This window comes from Ambystoma mexicanum, chromosome 8, assembly GCF_040938575.1.
Source record: "Ambystoma mexicanum isolate Mex_15411 chromosome 8, UKY_AmexF1_1, whole genome shotgun sequence".
NCBI lineage: Eukaryota > Metazoa > Chordata > Amphibia > Caudata > Ambystomatidae > Ambystoma > Ambystoma mexicanum.
In genome coordinates this window covers 1,152,914,099-1,152,930,460 of record NC_090929.1, presented here as the reverse complement: position 1 = coordinate 1,152,930,460, position 16,362 = coordinate 1,152,914,099, and positions in this window count along the sequence as shown.

Sequence of the window (16,362 nt, the reverse complement as noted above, 5' to 3'; positions counted from 1 at the left end):
CAAATAGTACAGAATAAATAAGAAAAACCTATCAATTATCTCTACTAATCGCAACAAACCTAATTTGAAATGATAACTAGCAAAAAATCAGAGGTAAACAAGAGAGAAAAAAAAAAAACACAAACACACAACCACACAACACAAGACAAACACAATAAAAAGAACACAATAGTAAATTAACCACTCTGAAACAAAAACCATCGCCCATCAGCACTTAATTCACACATAGAGTTCATTAAAAGCCTCCCACTGTTCCTTATAAAATTCTTCTTTATGTAAAGCATAATACTTAATCCTCTCAAATCTTGACAGCAACTGCACCTGCGATAACCATTCATCAATACTTGGTTTCTTTCTCGTCTTCCAGAGGCGTAAAATTTGACGAGTCGCCACCAAAAACACCTTATTAGCCCAACACAGAGTCGCATAGCTAAAGTGACGAGTGCCCACTGGTGATTTCAAAAGAACTGATGATGGTGTCCTTGGAAAAGAGATGTTCCCGACCAAATCAACTCTATCCAAAACCTCACTTCAAAAACCTTTAACCCTCGAAAAATTCCATAACATGTGAAGCAAAGTGCCTTCCTCCGTAGAACAACTCCAACACATACTATCCTCCCTTAAGCCAAATCTGTGCATTTTAACTGGAGTCCAAAACAGACGCCCCAAAATCCTCTGTTGAATATATCGTAAATTTAGATCAATTTTCATCCTAACTGGAACCTTCCATAGAACCTCCCAATCCTGCATAGAAATATCTCCACCCAGTTCAGCACACCACATAAGTCGAAGAGCATTCCATGAAGATTTAAATTTCTCTTCTACCGGGAACAACCTCAAATAACTAGACACTGCACGAGGCGCAACTACAAGAAAACTACACCTTTCTGGTCTTTGTAACAAAGGGTCAGTAAGCATTAATACTCTCTCAGAAATCAAAGAGAAAGGGTACAAAGTAGACAAGGCTAAATTCCAGTACTGCATCAAAAGATGGGAGGCACATAGCCCCGAAAAGAGCACAGATGATACAAAACGCTCCCCAACCTAAAACATTAAGGGAGCTGCAGCAGTTCCTTGCTGCAGAGCATGGGTTTTCGACTACAGCTCTTACACATTCCCACTTCTAACGGCCCTTAAGGAAGCACAAAAGGAAGCAAAGCCACTAGGGTGGACGAGAGAAATGACTGATCATTTAATGAGTTGAAAGAAGCAATAAGCACAGCACCAGTGTTAGCAACCCTAGACTACAAAAAGGAATTCTTCCTGTTTTCACACGCAGACGGCGTGGTTATGAAAGCAGTATTGACTCAAAAGACAAGTATGGGCCATATGCCGATTGCATACTACAGTGGGCAACTAGACCCAGTGATGAAAGGGCATTTCCTGTGCAAACAACACTTGGCTGCTGCCGTATTCACAGTAGAAAAGGCAACATCAATAACTATGGGATGCACAACACTTTACGTGGAACATTCCATCTTTGCGATACTGCATAAGCCAAAGAGCACACTAACAACCCAAAGAGCAACAGGGTACAAAATAATATTATCAAGACTGGAATTGAAGATAGTGAGGTGTAAAAATGTTAATCCAACACAATTCATAGCAGATGTTCAGGAACCAAGAGATTGGGCTCACAATTGTACACAAAACATTGAATTTTTCCCTGAAACACGCAAGGTAGAGGAAGATGCACTTGAGTGGGGAGACGTACTGTATACAATAGATCAAACTGATGGATTAGGAGCACTGGAGCAGCTGTGGTGAGGCTGAAGGAAGATTGGACAAGTGAAGTAGTATACAGTGTCCGATTGCCCCCTCATTATACAAGCTGCAGAATTAGTGATATGATATGATATGGCATTTATAACGCGCCTATACACAAGTGTTTCAAGGCATGACGAGGCAAGGGGGGAACAGAGGGAAGACAGAGACAGCGATCCTACTAGGCCAGATGACATTGAGATCGCGTAAGTGTAGGGGCGGGGGAAAGGGTAGGGGCAGTGCAGTTCATGGGATAAGAGTAAAATAAATAAAGACAATAAATAAAAGTGCATCCAGCTGGTGGCAAGTGCAAGGGTAAATGCAGAAATCAGGTGTCAAGTGCTAGGAGGGGCTGTAGGAATACAAAAACATACCCCGGGTGCAAGGGTTGCCAGGGGAGCAGTGCAGGTGTGCAACTGGCAGGGGGACCTGGGCCCGAGATCAGAGGGCAGCCAGGTAACCAGTGCAGTTTCAGATTAGCCAGGAGATCAGCAGGGGAGAGGAGGAGAGAAAGCAGAAGCAAAGAGGAAGCTCTTGAGGTGCTTCCGGAACCAGAGATGGTTCTCCTCAAGTTTCAGAGAGGCAGGGAGGCTGTTCCAGACAGAGGCCCCAGCAGCAGTAGAAAGAGTTCTACCACCAACTCGCTGCTTGGGGAAGCAACTAACCCTGAGGGAGTTGGAGGCGGATGCGCGAAGAGCTCAAGAAGGAAGATATTTAGGGAGAGAGAGTTGAAGGTATTGACGTCCCAGGCCCCAGAAGGCCTTGTGGACAATGCAGAGTGTTTTGAACTTAATCCTGGCCTCCACTGGGAGCCCGTGCAGAGATTTCAGTGCTGCAGAGATACGATCCCTGGGTGTGAGGCCAAGGACAAGTCTCGAAGTCCTGTTTTGGATGAGATGCAGAGGGTGGAGAGTAGAGGCAGGTAGATTTAAAGAGAGGCTGTTGCAGTAGTCCAGCCTAGAGAGAACCAGAGCTCTGGAGACAAGGAGCCTCTGGGGGAAGGAGAGGAAAGGAAGAATACCTCTGAGGAAGTGCAGCTGGTAGTGTGATTTCTTAGAGACGTCAGAGATATGAGGAGAGAAGGAAAGTGTGGAGTCGAAGATGACCCCAAGGTTTTTGGCCTTACAGGTGGGAGCAGGAAGAGGGCCAAGAGAGGCCGGCCAGAGAGTGACAGGAAAGGAGGGAGCAGGTGTGCCGATGAGGAGAATCTCGGTCTTACTGGCATTGAGGCAGAGATCGTTGGCCGGACACCACTCCTGAATGGCGGATAGACAGAGATGAGAGAAGGAGAAGAGGTGGCTGAAGGGAGCCTGAAAATGAGCTGTCATCCGCATAGCACTGAAAGTTGGGGTATAGATCGGCAATGCAATGGGCGAGAAGTGGCAGGTATTGGTTGAACAGCCAGGGAGAGAGGTTAGACCCCTGGGGAGCACCGCAGGTAGAGAGAGAGATAGAGGAGAGAAAGGACCCAATTTGGAGCTGGGAGGGTTGATCAGAGAGAAAAGAGGTCAACCAAGCCAAGGCCTGATCAGTGATGCCCAGGTTATCACAGCAACAGTTGAGCAGGATGGCATTGTTGACCATGTCAAAGGCAGAATAGAGATCAAGTAAGATGAGGACACAGGGGGTGTTGGAATCGAGGTTGGAGTGTAGGTGTTCAAGGATGTTCAGGAGAGCAGTTTCCATGCTTCTGGCAGCTCTGAAGCCAGACTGATGGTCATGGAGACAACCAACAGATTCGGAGTGGAGATTAAGCTTGGAGATTGCCAGCATTTCCAGGAGTTTGCCCAGGAAAGTAGTGATGGAGATAGTTAGCCGGGCAGGAAGGGTCAGCAGAGGGTTTCTTAAGAAGAGGGTGCACAAGGGAATGCTTCAGGGGGGAAGGAAAGACTCCAGTGGTGAAGGAGTGGTTGCAGAAATCAGCCAGAGCAGGAGCCAGGGTGTCAATGTGGTCCTTGATGGTTTTGGAGGAACAGGGGTGAACCTGTTTTGATAAGATTTTCATAGATTGGACTTGTCTAGAAACTTCATCTCGGGAGAACAGGGGAAAGGCAGAGAAGGAGGGAGGGGTGGTGTCCAAAGAAGGGCCAGAGGAAGAGCAGGGAGGAGAGGGAGGAGGAGGAGAGGAAGAAAGAGAGGACAGGATGTCCTGAGCTTTAGAGATGAAATGAGAACTGCAGATGGCCTAGAAGGGTACATGTGAGGAAGAGACTGCAGCAGGATTAGCCAGTTCCTTGCAGATTTTAAAGAGTTCAGCCGAGTTATTAGATGCCGCAGAGACACGGGCTTGGATAAGAGCTCTCTTCTTGGTTAGGACAGAGAGCCGGTATTGCCTTTGCAGCAAGCCGGAGACCAGTTTGTCAGAGGATGCACATGAAGCACGCCATTTCCTCTCGGCCCTCTTCACTTGCGTTTAAGGGTGACGAGGTCTGAGTCATACCAGGAGTTGCACTTGGCTTTGGGCTTCAGGCGGATTCTCATGACAGGGGCCAGGATGTCAAGAGTATCAGATATAGCAGAGTGGAGTGTGAAGAGGGCTGTGTCAGGGTTGGAGTCAGCCAAAGGGGGAGGGAGGGTGAGAAGGTGGCGGCGAAAGCCTCAGCTGACACACGCTTCATAGGTCAGATGACCGAGAAGGTGGGTGACAGTGATGGAAGTGGCTTGGCCTGAGGGGTAGGGAGGGTGAGGTGGGAGAAGAGGAGAAAGTGATCACTCCAGGGGAGAGGAGTGGAGAGAGTGACAGAGAGGGGTAGGTCCGAGGAGAGCAGAACATCCAGAGTGTGCCCTGCAGAGCGAGTCGGGCCAGAGGGCAGAATAGTGAGTGAGAGAGTGTCACAGAGGTCGCAAAAGAGTCCAGAGGGAGGACAGGAGGTATCCATGTGGATGTTGAAGTCTCCAAGAAGCAGGAGTTGAGTGGTTGAGGCCAGGAGTAAGGAGGAGAGGTCCGGCCACTCAGAGAGGAAGAAGGAAATCTGACCAAGTGGCCGATAGATAGTAGCCACAGTAAGGGAATGGCTAGGGGAGAGAGAGAGCCGCAGACGAGACATTCAAAAGAGGAGTAGGCCTGCGTAGGAGAGACATAGGCAGGAATCCACTCGGGGAAGATCAGGGCTACACCCCCACCAGAGCGGTTGGACCTGTGCGCAGAGAGGATCTTGTAGCCATCAGGTAGGAGCGTATCAAAGCTTGTGACAGAGCTGCCCATGAACCATGTCTCAGTGAGACCGAGGGCATCAAGTTCGAGTTCTTCCAGAAGGCGGCAGATGTCAGAGGAGTGCTTGACAGCAGTGCGCAGTGCAAGAGTTTAGGGTGGCAATATGGAGAAGGTTGCCATCCTTGAAGGCCTCTGGGGAGGGGTACAGATCAGAGGTACGCACTGCCGAGGTGTAGAAGGAGCCTGACAAGGGGCAGAGAGGGAAAGGGAAAGGCAAGGTAACCAAGGAAGAGGTAGAAGTGGGAGGCAAGGTAGTCATGGAAAGGGGAAAAGGGACAGCAGGAGAAGAAAGGAAGTTGATAAGGCGCGGGATGCGTCTATCAAAGAGGGGAAGGTTGGCCTGAGGGCTTGGACCAAGACAGTCCCGTTAGAGTAGACATTAATGATGACTTCAGAGGAATGGAAGGAGGCCAGGAGGGCATCCCAACGGGTGCCACCTTTAATGGGAGAAGAGGAGAAATGAGAGAGCACAGAGACCATATGAAGGGTCCATAGGTCTGGTGAAGGAACGACAAAGCGGGTGTCGGTGAGAGTTTCCTTGGAAGAGGCACTGGTGTAGGTGTCAGCGATAGGGAGGCCTGGGATGGAGACCAGGATGTCCTTTTTAAACTTCTTCGAGGAGAGCAGGATAGTCAATAGAGAAGCAGTTAGAAAAGACAGGAGAGACAGAGAGCACCATAGAGTAGGTGGGAAAGGAGAGGGGAGACACTAGCGAAGGACACTAGAGTAGGCAGACAAGACAGTGAGAGGCAGGCAGTTGAGCAGTAGGACAGACGACAATGCTCAGGATTAAAGAGTTCACAGAATGCACATGTTAAAGATAGGTGAGAACACACCTAAGTTTGAGAATCCTAAGTAGCGGAGAAAGGCCTCATTTTCACAATGCGATTATTTTTAAATACTGATACCCAAATGAATTAACAACAAAACCTTCATAAATATGCAGCATATTAATATGAACTTGCTTCTGCACACTTCCATGAAAACCTGCCCCTAACAACAAGCACATTTATGAAATAGTACCCTGCAGAATAATCCCCTAAACTGCTCTGCCCAGAACAATCTGAACATTTCACAAACTCGGTCTGTAAATCCCAATCAAAGGGAGCATGGAAAGTCTATCTAAGGCTGAACTCCACCTGGAAACGCACACCACACCTGTTCAGACACTACAGACAGAATAAAATATTGGGCAATCTTTTGAGCATCTGTGTCTCCTTGCCTGTGTATCTTGCCCTGTGGTCACGCAGGCACGATGTCGATGTCTTCCTTTTCTGCTGAACACCTTGAGTACAGTTGAACAGCATATTTGCTACACTTTATTACAAATTTGAAAATAAGGTTGCTTTATCCAAGGCTAATCGTTTTTTTTCCAAATCTCAAAGCATAGACTTATTTCCTTGCATGCTATACATGTGTGCGTTTTTCTAGTACATCTGCACTTCTAACTCCACAATCCCCTTAAACAATCCCTCCAACTTTTGTTATCCTGCTGGTAAGCCTTGATATCAAATCACCTGATATCTTCATCTATCCATTCTATGGGCCATCGCCCCCACCCCCTTAATCTTTATTCTCCTTAGTGTACTGGCTCACTCATGGCCCAGTTTCAAAAGTATAAGGGTACCTGGTCACTACCTATGGTCCAGAAGTCACTACCTTTGGTCCAGAAGTTTTTTTGGAACTTTGGGTTATCTACAAAGATACAGGATACGGGTACTGGAAGGGGAATAGCGTATCCCTACTTTTATTTCACACATGGATCAATACATGTGACGAAAACATTAAATTCACGATCGAATGGAGTAATGACCAGATCAGTTTCCTTGACTTGCTGATTAAGAAATCAGGAAATTCCCTCACTAACACACTGCATAGGAAAAAAACAGATAATAATACACTGCTACATTACTCTAGTTTTCACCACGATGGCCTAAAATACAACCTACCCTACGGACAATTCTTACGCATACGATGTAACTGTACAACAAGGACAGACTACAACAAACACGCCGCACATCTGAAAGAATGATTACGGACACAGGGCTATCCCAGGAAACTGATAAAAAACAATCAAAAGAGAGCAGCTAACACAGATAGAGAAACATGCCTGACAAGTAATGAGAAACAACAGAGTGACAGGTTAGTCTGCGTGACTACATACAATCCGTCAGTAATGATATCAAGCGAATTATCAACCGCAATTGGGATCTCATAAAAATCAGGAACACTCTCTAAGAAACCCATGTTTGCATTTAAGCGCAATAGTAATCTGCGCCAGAGGTTAGTCCATACCTATCGGGAGCAACTCAAAGAATCTACATTCATGAGCCAATGGGGCCTACCGCTTGTATCTGGACATTACAAGCGCGGGAATTGCGCTGCCTGCCCAATGATTGAAACAAAACATATATTCTAACACGGTACCATTACGTGGACACTGAAAAGTTATACAAACTGCCACACTAAAAATGCTATCTACATTATCTCCTGTCCCTGTAACTTACTTTACGTGGGGAAGACTACAAGAGAGGTAAGAGTAAGGAAAGGTGAACATCGCTCCTGTATCCGCAATCGAGTCCCAGACAAGCCTCTAGTCGAACATTTTATTGAACAAAATCACAAAGACACTGATCTGAAGTGGTTTGTGCTATAAACCATCAGACGAGAACCCGTGGGGGAGATATGTCATTGGGTTTACAATGGCTGGAACAACAGTGGATCTACCTTCTAGACACAGTACACCACAGACTTAACATTTCTGTGGAGTGGAATGCCCTCAATAGACACTAAGAGTAACATGGATTTGTTCCACGACTGCAGCCTGTTTTGAATTTTCCCAATTATTCATCTGCACTGGGAGACCATTTAGACACTGATTTGGCCAGTGGGGGTAGTAGGACACAGAGCCTGCCCCTACACTAAATCTCGGATTCTTTCTCTCCAGTTGACTTCCTTCTCCTGCCGATAAACTACAGATCCCACTATGCATCAGGAGATGCCGACCTATCGTCCAGCTTTCATGTCTGTGCCATACTTTGCAATGTGCATTGTCTGCTATAGCTGAGATAGAGAATATGACTGTGAATAACAATACACTACGTGCCCCATCATTCACTGGTATGCGGGCATTCAGACTTATATTGAGGGGTTGACGCATGCTTTGTTATCCATTATGAGCGACCTCTGTATATATAGAATTTTTATATATATACGTTGCAGCACATGTTTAATTTCATGTTTAATTCCATGTGTGTAATTACCTTATTGAGTCTTTCCACTAGGGACTCTCCGATTGTACACTACGGATATTGGATTGAGTCCTCTTTCCACTTCCATCATTCCATCATGATAATGGCGCTGTAAACATACGGACAGCCACTGCCCGATACCCAAGGCAAGACGTGCGCGGTACCCACTCGAGCCACGAGGTAAGTGTGAATAGATAAGGCAGCCCCCCGGCCACGCATGACACTGTGTACCAGTAATATTCTGCACCCTGACAGCACACAATTCTGTAGGGAGAGCTTTGATTCATGGGTGTTTCTGTGTCTGTTTGTTCTTTTCCAGACTAAGACATTCATTGCTATTGGAAGCGACTGGGATACCACATGTGTTGGTTGAATTTCTACAACAGTCATAAGAACAGTGTACCTGTGAGTATTATGGCTGTTTCAGTCCATACTACAGTGAAAAGGTAACAAGTAGCCCTATACCTAGACTTCTGTTTCTCTGTCTCTTCCTTTGCAGGGTGACAAACACTCTGGGATTCCACCAGTGAAATTCTATATAAAGTCAAAATTTACATAAACGATATTACGGACCGGGCCAATGAGGTTATTTTGACTTGGTGCAAGAAAATGATGAATTAGTGAGTCCTTCTATCATTACAAATGAAAAAGGAGGATTTTCATAAGAATATATCACATCAACATCATGTGATTGGATGTGTATTTTGATTTTGTCATTTTAGAGGCATATATACACATTTGCTGGATATACATTTAATGAAGATTTAACCTGAAGCAGGGATTCATCCCATTATTAAGCCACATCCACTGAACACACAGTTGAGGTGAGTTTTGAGAAAAGCAACATACATAGAATGTTGTTAGTTACAGACATTAACTGTTAAAGAAACACTAAGATAACAGGTCTAAAAGGAGAGATTGTAATTAGTATATTTACTTTATTACTTTTTTAGATTGATAGGCTCACCAATCCTATCAAGATGCAACACGTACGGGACTGTTACATTCCGTCCTGATGAAGGTCGGCTAGAATATCGGGGCAAGCAGTGTCAGCCCATTAAACTACAACCGAAACACGTGTAGATAACAAAGAAACCCCCTGTAAAAACACAGAGGGTCACATCTGCAAGACACGAGCGTGTTGGACTTCATATTGCAAACTATTGTTTGTCTGGGGACAACTATTACCCATTGTTGAATCTGTGTTAGTATGAAGATGATATGTATGAGTGAAGTATGAATTATGAATGATGGGAAAAGTGGTGTAAAGGTTGAGCCTACTTTTAGTATGTTATGAATGTACACATAAATACTAATTGCTTATGTCATGTGAAATAAATACCATATCTTACTAAGTTTTTGATAAACCACAACAGATTCCTGTTATCTTTAACCTATTGGTCCATATACTGTTTTTGCTCATATTCACTCATGGATCAGGCAGCCACTTCTTCCCCTCATACTCAAATTGACAACGATCCTTGATTAACATTAAATATTTGAACGCATATTACTTTTTGTGGTAATTTCACAGCACCCGGCAAAACCACTTGAGACTCTACTCTCTACAGTCGACCAGAGCTCTGGAGGACACCCATCGCCTTCATTACATACATTTGAGAGCCCAGGCCCCCAGTTTCCCTGCAATATGCAAATCCTTTGAATAACAGATCCTCATTTTTCTCCACCCTCTAGAGGATTTGCTACAGAAACCCGACATCTTGTTTATTTCTTTCCAGGCCCTGTTCACAGTGACTTGGCATGTCTTCTTGGCATCTCTTGCGTATCATTCTAGACAACCACTTGGCTGACACAACATGCCACTCTGGCCACAATCTCGGTATCAGACATGCATGTTCTTTTACAAGCACAAACCTTTACATGCCTGTCATCTGTGTCAGGTCATTCTCATTCGGATGAATAAGCAACAAGGCAGGCCACCCACGCTTCTTCCCAAACCCAAACTTCGGTACGAGCTGGTTCCACCTCATTCTGCCATGCCCAGACCAAACCACTTCTGCTTCACTAAACAAACTCTTTGACTGTCTCCCATTGGCTATCTATTTTTATCAACCAGTTTCCCCCACACTTCACGTTGGAGTTGCCATAAATCTCTATTTCTTTGCCCCATCCATTCCCAATAGCACTATAATTGACAAAAACGTGTGAGCAATCACTCTTCTCTATTACATGCTCTATCTGTAATGGCTGGATGTGGCTCAAAACCATGACAAGCCCCTTCTACTTAAACGCTGTAATACTGTGCACTCATCTCCAAACGTGCACCTTCAGACACTCCCTCTATTAAAAAAGAATGAGTGTGAAAGTCAATGTGGCCCATACCCATCCGCACGAAACACTTCCTCTGAACTTAAAAACGCATTGTGCTATTGACTTTGCTTCTTTCCACATCGGAAAAATACAGGCCACTCCATCCTTCTGATCTCAGCCAAGACACCCGACCTCTCCAATCTAACAAACGTGTCCATGCGCCTCTGGTCAGTTTTCCTTTCCCAAACCATGAATTTCCCCTACTCTCTAATCCAGATGTTCATTTTACAACCTGAAAGGGAAGTAGGGCGGTGGGCACCACCTTGTCTTTGTATTTCCAAATTCGTCTCTTATTCCTTTCTTAAATTAATTCAGAATGTCTATTTTAGCCTTGTGCTGCCAGATGATAAGCTCATGTGACACACGGATCTAAGCAATCACACTAAACAAGAAAAAATGGGGTGAAAACATCCCATTAAATCTGATGCTCTCAATTAGATCAACGTGAGCATAGTAGATTATGTATTCTTGTGTGAGATTACGTTTCATATATCATTCTATTTCCAACATCACTCTTGTTAAAGAATACTGTCAAGAGACATATAAGGTTATCCCAGAATCATAGGCAAGAGTTTATGTATAAAACCCAGGAAATGTGTATTCACATTCCTGATATTTCAGTTCAGGCAGTCATTTGAACAAAAGAAGGTGTGTGATCTAAAGATATATTTGGCAGTCTAAAGTAACGTACAAACATAGAAAGGTTGTTATAGCCCTGAAGATGGTGTGATCCACACCGAAATGCATTGGCTTTGTTTTTAGAATCACAGACCTTCTTTTGTTCAAATGACTTCCTGAACTGAAATATCAGGAATGTGAATAAACATTTCCTGGATTTTATCCAGAAACTCTTGCCTATGATTCTGGGATGACCTTATATGTCTCTTGACAGTATTCTTTAGCAAGAGTGATGTTGGAAATAGAATGATATATGAAAAATAATTTCACACAAGAATACATAATCTACTATGCTCGTGTTGAGCAAACTGAGAGCGCCAGATTTAATGGGATGTTTTCACCCCATTTTTTCTTGTTTAGCATCTTACAAGTTTAGCAATCTAAAATGCCTCAAAGAACATGATGACAAACAATGCACAAAACAGGGCCATCCCCAAATAAAAAAAACAGACTATTACAGACCTTAGGAGCTTGCAAAGGCTGGCGACATATTTGTAAGTACTCGAGTCCAGGAAAAGCTTCAGTTGAGCACACCTAACCCAGAAGAGAAATCTTAGGACCAAAAAGTTAACAAGAAGGGGAAGGACAAAGATCCAACCCATTCCTCTTCGAAGTCAGGTCCCCAAAAGACTGAAGGGAAATCCCAAAACTTTAGTTTAGCTGTAAACACCAAAAAGAAGAGCACAGGCACCCAAACACTGGGACATCTACGTTCTCACCACCCAAAGGTTGTTTCGTGTGTAAGGAGCTGGGACATAGGAAAGGGGATCCTGCTTGCAAGGGCTTTCCCAAGCAAGTCATAGTGAACGTTGGACTCGTGGAAGAGGGCATCATTAGTATGGGCCTCGTAGAGGCACACTTACCACTAGGCCAAGAAGTCGACGAATGTGGATTGGTTTCACTGAGTGGGAACGGTACCGGGTCTCCAGAAGAGATCCCAGTTCCCTGTAATACTCAACTCTATTTAAAACATGTGTTTATCAATGGACACAAAACTCCTGAGGTCCGAGACACCTTGGCTAGCCTCACTGCTGTCACCTGGTAGTGTGTACAGCCAGGCCAGTACATTGATGGGCCTGATTGTAGCATCAGTGGGTTTGACTGAAAGAGTAATTGCATCTTGGCGATAGAAGAGTTTAACTGGCAAGGTGAAACGACCCAGTGCCGTTTAGTGGTGAAAGGCTCCATCCCTGTCCCATGTCTGTTCGGTAATGATCTTCCTGACCCCGAGATAGCTGCGATGGCTACCTGATTGAGTGCCAAAGAGGTCAGCAGATTGAACACTCTCAGAACCTTAGGGCCTGAAGTGCTTCCAGAGGGCTTGTTAGAGGGACCGGTGTGGCCAGTAGCCCCTGGTCCAGTTCGGCAAACTGCTGAGTCGTCTACTCCTGCGGGAGAGGGGCCAGTAGCCGCTGAGGACCCTACTTTGGTAGTAGGGGACACAGTGATTTCAGAGTTTCCTGATGCAGTGTAGGAACCTGAGGTGGAGGACCTGGTGAGCGCAGATCTGAAGGGTCTGCCCAAGCTGGATGAGATTGCATCAGCTGGGGGCCCAGATCAGACTGACTTCTTTAAAGCTCAGAAAGAGTGTCCCACTCTGGCAGGCCTGCAGAAGCAGGTGGAGAAGCAGGCTAAGGGTGAGGCCCCTGAACTGTTCAAAGTGTACTGGGAGGAGGAACTCCTGTACAGTGAGACAAAAGACTCTGAGGGTGAGGGCACCAGAAGGTTGATGATTACCCAATGCCACAGAAAGTTCTTTTTGTATTTGGCACACCAAATTCCTTTGGTGGGTCATTTGGGGGTGACTAAGACATCAGACCGGTTGTCTGCGCCCTTTTACTGGCTGCTGTTCGGCATAAAAGTTAATGAATTTGTCCGGTCATGTCTGTCTTGTCAAGCTACTAGCAGATCAGACGGTGCCACAAAGGCCCCCTTAATTCCACTACCCATGGTTGGGCAGCCTTTCGAGAGAATAGGCATGGACAGTGGGAGTCCTTTGAATCCTCAAACCAGCTCGGGGAACAGATACATCTTGGTGGTGGTAGACCATGCCACAATGTACCCTGAGGCTGTCCCTCTGAGCAGCATCAAAGCCCCCATGGTTGCAAAGGCTCTGATTGGAATATTCCCCTGTGATGGATTCCCAAGGAAGTCATTTCTGACAGGGGAGCAAACTTCATATCAGCATATATGAAGGCTATGTGGAAAGATTGTGGAGTCAAGTACCCGTTCTCAACATCCTACCATCTCCAAACAAACGGCTTGTTGAGCGGTTCAACAAGACCCTGGGGATCTTCTTCTGCCATGCCTACTGTTCGCCTACAGGGAGGTGCCACAGAATGGAGTAGGGTTTATCTCCTTTGAGCTTCTGTTTGTACACCCTGTACAAGTTCCTTTCAGTCTAGTGAAAGAGGGATGGCAGGGCAACCCCTCATCCCCCATGTGAGATGTGGTGGACTATTGCTTTCAGTCTAGAATGGCAAAGTACATGGAACAGTTGATTAAAAACCTAAAGGCCAGTCAGGAGCTGATAAAGCACTAGCACGACCAGAATACCACAGTGACAGTATATTCTCTATGCCAGTTGGTGTGGAATATGGAGCATGTCAAACCCCTTGCCCTTGAGGCACAAGAGTACTGGGCCTTACTTTGTGCTGGAAAAAGTCAGTGCAGTCAATTGTCTCATTGACATGAAAGGACCTAAACAGATGCACTGGGTCTTTCACGTCAACCGGCTAAAACCCCATTAAAGCCGAGAGAACTTGATCATGGTATTATTGACTGATGGAGAGACTGAGGAGGAGCCCAATCCGCTCCCGGACCTCCAGCACACTGAAGCCACAGATGGGTCAGTTAAAGGTGTCAACCTTGCAACAGACCTGTCAGAACAGCAACTGACAGACTGGCCCCATTTAATGGGACAGTCTGCCGGTCTGTTTTCACTGACTCCAGGTTGTGCGGATTGGTGCACCCAAGATGTGGACACTGGAGACAGTAAGCCGGTGAAGAGTAGGATTCACTGGATGTCTGATAAGGTCAGGCACACCATCAAGGAGGACGTTTCTGAGATGTAGTTCTCGGAGTGATAGGCCCATCCCACCGCACCCCTGGGCTGGCCCAGTGGTACTGGTCCCTAAAAAGACTGGTGGTGGGAACACTGAAGTCTGCTTTTGTGTGGACACAGGGTTCAATTCTGTCATGAAGACAGATGCTCACCCCATTCCTCAGGCAGATGAGCTCATTGACAAGCTAAGTGCTGCCAAGTACATGATTACCTTCAACTTCATGGCAGTGCACTTGCAGGTCGGCTTAACAGATGGAGCGAGAGAGAGGTCAGCAATCTCAACCCCAGAAGGACATTATCATTTCACTGTGATGGTTAACCAGGTGTTGCCTGGACTGGAAAACTTCAGTGTCGCCTATTTAAATGACATTGCTGTGTTCAGCCACACCTGGGAAGATCACTTATCCCACCTGAAACAAGTGCTTCAGGTGCTGCAGAATGCAGATCTGACTATTAAAACCATGAAGTGCCAGATTGCGCAGGGCACAGTGACTTAACTAGGTCACCTGGTCGATGGACGTAAAAACCAACCTCTCGAAGGGAAGGTACAGGCTGTGATGGATTGCAAAATCCCAACCACACAGACGCAGGTGAGAGCCTTTCTAGGTCTCACAGGGTACTACCGGCCGTTCATCAAGGGGTATAGGACCATTGCCATGCCCCTGAATGATGTAACTTCCAAGAAAATGCCAAAGCAGGTAACTTGGACTCCCACCTGTCAAACCTCCTTTCAGGATTTAAAGGATGGATTGTGCAGGGCCCCAGTTATGGAAGTGCCAGACTATGGCCAGGAGTTCATTATCCAGACGAACACCTGTGGTTTTGGGATTGGAGCTGTGTTAGAACAGATGAACGCTCAAGGAGTAGAGCAACCTGTCGCCTACGACTTGTCGCATGCGACTGACAAAAAGGGAAAGGAAATGGGCCATTGTTGAAAAGAGAGGCTTACCTGGTTGTGTGGGCCGTAAAGAAATTGAAACCTCACATCTTTGGGTCACACTTTACAATCCAGACAGAAAACTGGTCTCTTCAATGGTTAATGCCCATGCAGGGGGAGAACCCTAAGCTTTTGGGTTGGACAATATCTCTACAGGAATTAGATATGGACATCCAGCACAAGTCATGCTCTCAGCAAGGAAATGCAGATGGGCTCAGCCGGTACTTTCACCTTGATGATGAACCAGACCCTCAGTAGGGTGGGGGTTTACATGTTGAGGCGGGGGGCATGTGAGGAATGTGAGGAATTCGACCCTCCGCACGGTGGGTGTGTGTTCGGCTGGGCTTTTTAAACATTTTTAAATAAAATTGAATGATGGTAGATCAACCTCCAGAAAATGTGTGGGGCTAATCTGCACACATTTTCCCATGCTCACCGCACAACATACTCATAGACCCGTATAATCTAGGTGGTACTGTCCCCCCTGTCATATTTAGTTGGGATCAGACAGGTGGACTACATGATGCATCTCCTGAAGGGTGAGGGCCTAACCTTCACTTACCATGGCCATCCTAATTAACTAACAAAGGCCCAATGGATCCATGATGTTCTTTTGTTGAGCCCTGTAGCTGGTGGCAGTAATTTGCATACTAATCACAGAGTAATTCAAACAGGCACACATGGGGCCTGGCTACAGGGGCTAACAAAGGAGACAGGAAAAAACAACCTTTCATATGCAACTGTGTCCACATGCCAGCTCCCGGCCTCAAAATTGTTTGGCAGGTACCCCATTTATAAGGTGCGAGTATGTGGTTTGGCAGAGCAAGAAAGTCTGGTTTCACTGCAGCTTCAAGAGAGACCTGCTACTTTAATCAGGAGCCACAGAGAGATTCATTAACCAGGGAGACCCTTTGATCCACAACAGACAGGAAGATGGGTGAGACTTAGTATTGCATGTTTTCATCCTTTTACCTTTTCTGTTGCAAAGCACTCTGGTTATGACTTCACGCATACAGGAGATTGTTGATGGAGACCCAGGATTGGTTTGTTAAGGTAGGCTTGGCCTACACCACTCCCTGTAGTCCATTTTGCTTTAAAAGAGGGCTGAGCACCTCTTTTGGCA